The 7,500-nt window shown below is 40.4% G+C and overlaps 1 protein-coding gene across 1 annotated transcript in view; it reads left to right on the top strand.

The window, feature by feature from the left end:
• The window catches only part of LOC117556020 (pleckstrin homology domain-containing family G member 1), a 56,409-nt gene that overhangs the window by 15,498 nt on the left and 33,411 nt on the right, over positions 1–7,500 (top strand). The window lies entirely within an intron of this gene.

Genomic DNA, 7,500 nt, shown 5'->3' with positions numbered 1-7,500 from the left:
AAAACTATCCAGAAATGAAAATATTCATCAGTTGAAGCCCTGATTTCAAGTATAATCCATAATATATAGAAAGGTCATTGTTAAGCTTTATAGTTTTAAGTACAGTTAAGTATATTTAGTTGCGGGTTTTTGTTGTAAATATCCATCGTAGTTGAGTATATTAAGCTAAAATATTGCAGACTTGGATGTTTTTCATTTTAAACCACCTTCTCTCTCTCATCCTATATCCTGAGTGATAAAGCTCCATAGGGATGTGTGTGAATCTGTGTGTGTGTGTGTGTCAGGCTGGGGTCCGGTTTGGGTGTTGTCACTAAAGTCATTGATGGCCTATATTAGCCGCACACTTCAGCTGAAACATAATACAGGAGGGGAATACTGCGGAGAACCTAAAGACAGATAACAACAGAAAGACAGGGGGCGAGATAAAAAGAGGTAGAGTTACAGTGGAGAGAAAAATATGTCAGTATCTCAGGCTCCGTTTATAAATGTGAAACGTGGGCCGGTGGGACTTTTCAAAGATCTTTCACATATGTTGAGTAATGATGCCGATCAGTCTTAGCTTTAAGTCCATCACAAACGTATCAATGACAACTGTGTCAGCTCAAAGAGAACAGTTGTAGATTAGCTTCAGCTGCTGTTTCTGACCTCAGGATAACATCCCCATGAACCCAGCAGCCACTGTAATACCGCAGTTTATTTAGCCTGGCAGTAACTAACTTTTGATAGAATATTCACTCCCAGAAATGATTGCGACAAATGGTGTTAGTGTCATTTCATGCCACTAATATAATAATAATGTTACAAAATAATAATGTTTCGGTCCTTCAAAGATTTACTTGATGAAGATCTAAGGACTGTCATTTTGTGGATAAATTGATTGACAAATGATTAAAAGGTGTTGTTGTTCTTGCTTATATATAGACATTTGTATTCATTGGGATAAACCCCTTGAGATGCACCATCTCGTTTTCAAGGGGGTCCCGACAATAGCAACAACTTACAGACATACATAAACAAAAAGACAAAATGCAAAACATGACACACAAGACAAACCACATACAGTCTGTTAAGTACAATTCAAGCAATGCATACAATCATTACAATTTGAGAGACAGTCGAGCAAATCAGTTTCATCAATATCACTTTCATTAATAACAAGTACAGACTAGTTGAAAGTGAGATGATAATGCATGTTTAAACATACCCAATGATGCAAGAGATCTAATGGCAGCAGGTAAAGTATTCCAGTCTGTTGGGGCTTTGAAAATGAATGCTCTTTTGCCAATCAATTTTTTTGCAGAGGGGACAGAAATAAAAAACAGAATGTCTAACTTGATGATTTGACGAGTAGGGTACGAAATACTGCTTTAAATAAGGGGGATAGTTAAGATAAATGCATTTAAATATCAGCTGAAGCCAATGTGTCTTCTTACATTTAAAGAAGGACATGGTGCAGATTTCAGATTTATATATTTGTATTTTCCTCATACTGCCTGTACTGCAGCCTAGTCTGCTCTGATTGGTTAGCTGGCCGGCTCTGGTCAACCGCTTAGAGATGTACCGCCCCTTAGACTATCACGTTCAATGTATTGGAGCGCAAGCCAATAGAACCGAGAGTGTTACATTGTGATGACATGTTATGAAAGTAAACAAAGGTGCCACTTTAATTGTAAACCACTGACATGTGGTCAGTTGTGCACTAATTGTGCTTCAAATGTTCTGTGTGCCCTCCCTTCCTTTTCAAATGCAAAAAACAACCCAACATTAGTATAGTTCTTTAAGAGTGTCTCGATTAATAGTTATGATGCTCAAACATCTCAGTGTTGTTTACCTCCATATTGTTCAGTAAGTTAGGTCATACTGTGTGAATGCACATTATCTCTATTTTGTAGGGTGTCTGTTGAAGTGTTTATGGGGCCCTTCTTCCTCTTCGTCACATCTGGGTCGAGTTAAGACCTGTCCGTCACTAATATCTGTATTTACCGTAAACACGATGAACTTTTTCCAGTTTTGCAGTAACAACTTTATTTAGATGTACTTTAGACATATTCCTAGCCTTGTCCAGCTGTTATTACAGTGACATGTGACCTCATCCTTCTCCCTGTCAGCTGGGCCACAGTTTGGACTTCTGTGTATACAGTAGCCTGTAATTGAGAGGCAGCTGATTCTGGAAAGAAACCCTGGCCCATGGAGCACGTTGCTAAGCGACTATTAAAAACCTGTTATGCTGATACCTGAAATGAATCTCACTCCACAGGTTTCATCTCTACATGAATAAACAAAGCTTCATCTGTGAAACTGTTAGGGCTGCTCAATTAATCGTATTTTAATTGCGATTACGATTATGGCTTGCAACGATTACGAAAACAACGTAATCGAAAAAACCGATGATTTTTTTTTTTTTTTTTTTTAACTTAAAGTTCAGGGTAATCAACTATTAAAAACATACTATTCACGTTATTTTTCTCCAATAAATGGATGTTTTCAAAGTCAATGAATAATCGCATTTAACAATCGCAATTACAATTATTGACCCAAATAATCGAGATTATGATTTTTGCCATAATCGAGCAGCCCTAGAAACTGTGTTAATTATGCCAAGACGTATTATATCATTTGTCATCTTTCAACACAAATGTACTTGTACATTTGATTCATTAATAATATTTATTCATAACAAACTTCAAAGATTTTCCGGACAATGCAACATTTGCTTTAGATTTCTGGCTAAGGCAAATCCAATGCATGCAACACCTTCATTGTTACTGTATGGAAACTTTCAGATAGAAGAGATTACCTTTGTAGTTTTTAATCAGCCTAATCTGCCCGTTTACAGCCACATTTGTGCTGTATCATGTCCACATCTTTACTTTGTTAAGGTTTTAAGACCATGTTTTTGTGTGCAAATATGAATTCCCCTGACAGAAGAAATATGAGGCTGTTGTGTAAAGCTTTAACAAATGGAGTTTCTTCCTCTCGGAGGGACTTATATGATCAGAGTGGATTTTTCTCTGGCCTGTTTTGAATGGCTCAATGAAGATCGGCAAAGCCACAGTTTGGGGCTTACTCCTAATTTTGGGCTTACTTGTTACAAAACCCACTATTTACTTTATTATGGTGAGGGTTAGAAAGAGAGGGAGAGAGTGAGACCATTGGAGGAAGTAGAGCTGTAAAAGGAAAGAAGTTATTAATGAAAGGAAGGAAGGGATTGGAAAAGGGCAAAATAGGGGAAGCATTACAAGGAGACAGACGTCTGACGCTCGGAGGGTGGGGGTAACTGTCGGGAGAAGAGCGATTTTCTTTTGGTACTGTAAATAATAGTCCCTGCTTGAGTTGGGACGGCTTTCACGGCTCCTTTTGTGTGCAGTGACATCTTAGGTTCCCTAAAAGACGGGAGAGGGCTCAGCTTCCAGGGTTTTCACTGGCATGGGAAAGGCAGAGCATTAGTGCAATATGAATATGAGAGAAAATAAAGCCTCCACAGGTCAAAGGGAACCTGCCAACACACACTCCTGGCTCTTTATCCCACTCAAACCCACATAAGCAGACATGCAGGCGCACACACACACAAACACACACACACACACACACACACACACACACACACACACACATCAGCACTTCACTTTATCTTAGTCTGAGCAATAATGTGTTTTGGCTCCTACTTCCAACAGCAGCCCAGCGGTTGAGTTGTGGCCTCTTCTCTGTTTCTAACTATAATGTAGAGCTTTTAATCTTAATGCCAACCACATGCACTCACTGAGATACCCCCTTCATATTCATAGCAGTGGGTGGAGGTATCAGTTACCTCTTTAATAACCACGCGAAGAAACATTATTCTAATATAAGTGTGTTTGGGTTTCAGAGCTGCCTACATGAAGTAGTGATGACTCCTTCATGATGGTGCTGATGTCGAGGCTTTCACACACCGTAACACAGCTTTGTCAAAAACACAGCTTTGTCAAAAGTCAATTTATTTATAACTTATTTCAGGAACAAGCATTTAAAGAGATTACAATTTGAGATTTAGTAATTACAATCACTGTTTCTAATCTCTGTTTCGCTTTGTGACAATATGGGGTAGCAACGTGTTTGCTGTCAACTAAATGATTGAGGGTTTAAATCAATTTCTTTCCTAGGAAGTGTTAGCGTCGGTATAGGAAGTACCAATTCGTTCTTATTTCCCATGATAACATCATTTGATCGTTGGGTGCAGGTGGGAGCAATATTGTGGGTGAGACGTGTGTTTGAAATGAAAAATACTTTGTTTCCATTCCAAAACATGTCAAATATATTCGTTTCTCTTTCTTTCCTCCTAATATAAAAATGTATGTGAAGCAGGTGAAGGTGGAAGCTTTAGAGTTGTGGATGTAATGTCACCAGTAATCCTCGGTTGATAAGGGTATAGTGGAACACTTTTTCAATGAGTTGTGTTATGAGTAATCAATTAGCAGTATGAGTTGAACCGTAATGACATCAGAAAGGCAAAGATCACGTCAAGAGAATAAACAAACTTGAAATAAGTTGCACATTTCCTGTGTTGTCAATCTAATGCCACACGGAAACCTTGGGTGGAGGCGATCAAAGCGAGATATTTGGTGACGCTGGAATGACGAAGCAATCACATGAGTGTGATTCACCTGGCTAATGATGTCACTTCCTGTTTGAGTCTGTAAACACGGTAGCTGAAAACAGGCAGGAAACGGTTAGTGGGGGAAGAAGGGGGGGGGGGGGGGGCGGAGTTCCTTCTGCTGTTGGGTTGCTCCTTGCTCTCTAATTCCCATGATATCCTGTTGCTAAAACATGTCTGTTATCACTCCAATGATGCCATGGTGTCATCAACAGAAGCTTCATACAAAAATAAATTGACCTTGTTCATTTTTCCATCTCATCATTCTACCCTAAATTTACTTTTCATGTTCATCTGTGGGGAGGAAACTCCCGCTTATCTGGAATGAGGAAATGACCGGTTTCCTCTTAATAATCACACTGTTGAATTTAACGTATGACTACATTGTAGTTGGATTTTGTAAGACTGAAACTAACAAAATCATTAGCAATCAAGGTTCATATTATTTTCTCATTTAATTGACTCATAGATTAGTCAGAGAATAGTGAAACATGGTCGTCAAGGGTCATTATTACTGACCCAATGCCACTTGACTTATTAAAAATGTATTCTTACTAAAGTCATAGCAGATCTTTAAAAAATTGAAAAGTACTGACCTTAAAGTGGACCTATCATGCTATATTTGAAAAATATATTGTAGGGCCATACCTATATAAAACATGTCTGTGAAGTTTTTTTTTCAAAATACCAAACAGATCATGCATTTTAGCCATGCCTAATTTCGCTCTAATTGCTCTTTTCTAGCCCTGTTTTTTGCAAGGGCTGATTTTGTGACATAGCTTTAATGCAAATGAGCTGCAGCTGGACCACGCCCCCCAGCAGGAGAGGGGAGCGTGCTCAGAGATCAGCTGCTGGGCTCTCAGAAGAGGGGGAGGAAAAGAGAGGCTCTCCGTCCTCCGTGTTGTTATTCTTATATAATTATATCGAGTCGTCATCAATTTGTGTTTTAAAGGCTTGTGGTTTTAAAAAGCTCAATAAATAACAAAGAAGACCTTGGCCGGCACTTTCAAATTTTGTCCTGAAGATTTCAACTTTAACGGACATGTTGACCGGCGAAAAAAAAATCTAACTGAAACTCTGCTGCACGGTCCCCTCGTCCCTTGGAAGAGGCGGAGAGGTGGGTGTTTGTTATCTGCTGGTGGACTACCGGAGAGAATTACAGCAGCAAGAGCAAACGCTTGCCTCTGGGAGGGAGAAAAAGAGCCAGAGCGTCCACAGCGGAGAATAAACAGAAGGGCAACCATGGCAACCATGCGCGGGAAGTCTTCTTCGCTGCTTTTGTGGCAGACTACAGCGCCACTTACAGGCCTGGCATATGTACTACAGCGTCTCCAGCGCTTTCGAGCGGTCTCTCATTCCCCTGATAGGTGGAGAGTTGCCCATATAGGCGGAGCACCCCTTTTCTGACATCAGAAAAAAGTGTCCGTTGCAGCCTTGTTTTTAGAGATTTGGGTATGGAGGAAAAGAGAGGGTTGTGTTTTCTGACACTTGGTGAGTTCCCTGACACAACCGGGGACCCATTTCATGTAATAAAAGACGTACAAAAGTGCATTTTGCATGATAGGTCACCTTTAAATTTGTCTAGAATAGTGTTCATATACAGTTTTAATTGTGTCCAGAGACTGCAACATCTTCCTATATGCTGTTCATCAAGTTATCATTATCTTACTGTGTGTAACTCAGTCTTCAGAATAATCAAGACTTAAAGGAATACCTCAGCAAAAAAGTTTTGTCTTATGGATCAGATTTGAGAACAATCACGGAAACCGTTGAAAAAAATCAATGTACTATAATTGCCTTTGTTTGACAGCTACCTGGCACTACTAAACTCCACCCGTCTGTCCTCGAAAGCAGAATAAAGCCACGATAAGAAGGGCCAGCTCTCAGCGGGCTATCAGCTGTTTTCCCTCCGACACGGTTGATATGGTCTGTAATTGTCCCTGTGTGTTTTAAAAGTGCAAGGTGTAGTGTTTTGGTTACTAAGGCTCTCGGCACTGTGGTGTGTGGGTTTTAATCCCGGCTGGGATAATTGCAGCAAGTCGCTGACCCACATCAGCTCTGTTTTGTATGGTCACTGGTCAGCAGGTCACAGACAGCGGGGTTACAAACGTTCCTCAAGTTGATTGACGTATGCTAGAAGTCATGCAAGACCTATTGTGTATGTGCACACCTCATGTTTTGAATTAATGAAGATCTATGTCATTTATTTCGTTTTTTAATTTAGGTTGTTTTCTTACCTAAGTTCAATGTTTTTGTTGCACTGTAACCACGTGCAATTTGTTTATTCCTGGAAAAACTTGCATGAAAACATGGAAGTGAGAAAGTGTGTGGGCTGACAGAGTTAGGACTGCTTTATCAATCTCAGGAAGCCTTGCTAGGAGGCAGGAACAACAGCCCTGGCTCTGAGAGAGGGGACTTCCTCTTTCCTGCTCAGTTAGGATGCAGAACAATGACCAAATTACTCACACACACAATGACCACTGGCTTGGATATTTTCAGTATGTGCTCATAGACCAGCTTACAGCAGGTTGCACCAGTGGTGGATTTTTGGGTTGTCTATTAAACCAGACACTGGGAAGTCAAAATCATGAAAGTTGCAGAACTAGAGTGTCTAAACTGATGCAGTGTGCCCCACTTTTGGTTATTTTTGGGGTTAGCATGAGACCTTGTCCTTGCTCTGCCCTCTTTTCCTCTCCTCTTCTACATCAGCTTTCTGTCTCACCCGCCCGCCCACACCCGTCTGCTGCTAATCACCATTACCTCACATAAATCTTGATTACCCCTTCTAGTGACAGTTTCAACAGCTCGCCCTCGCTTTTTTCCAGTGTTGATTTCTGTCACTTGTCGCCTGCAGCGCTGGACGCTCTCCA

This window comes from Gymnodraco acuticeps, unplaced genomic scaffold (assembly GCF_902827175.1).
Source record: "Gymnodraco acuticeps unplaced genomic scaffold, fGymAcu1.1, whole genome shotgun sequence".
NCBI classification, from domain to species: domain Eukaryota; kingdom Metazoa; phylum Chordata; class Actinopteri; order Perciformes; family Bathydraconidae; genus Gymnodraco; species Gymnodraco acuticeps.
This window is presented reverse-complemented; position numbering and strand designations above follow the sequence as displayed.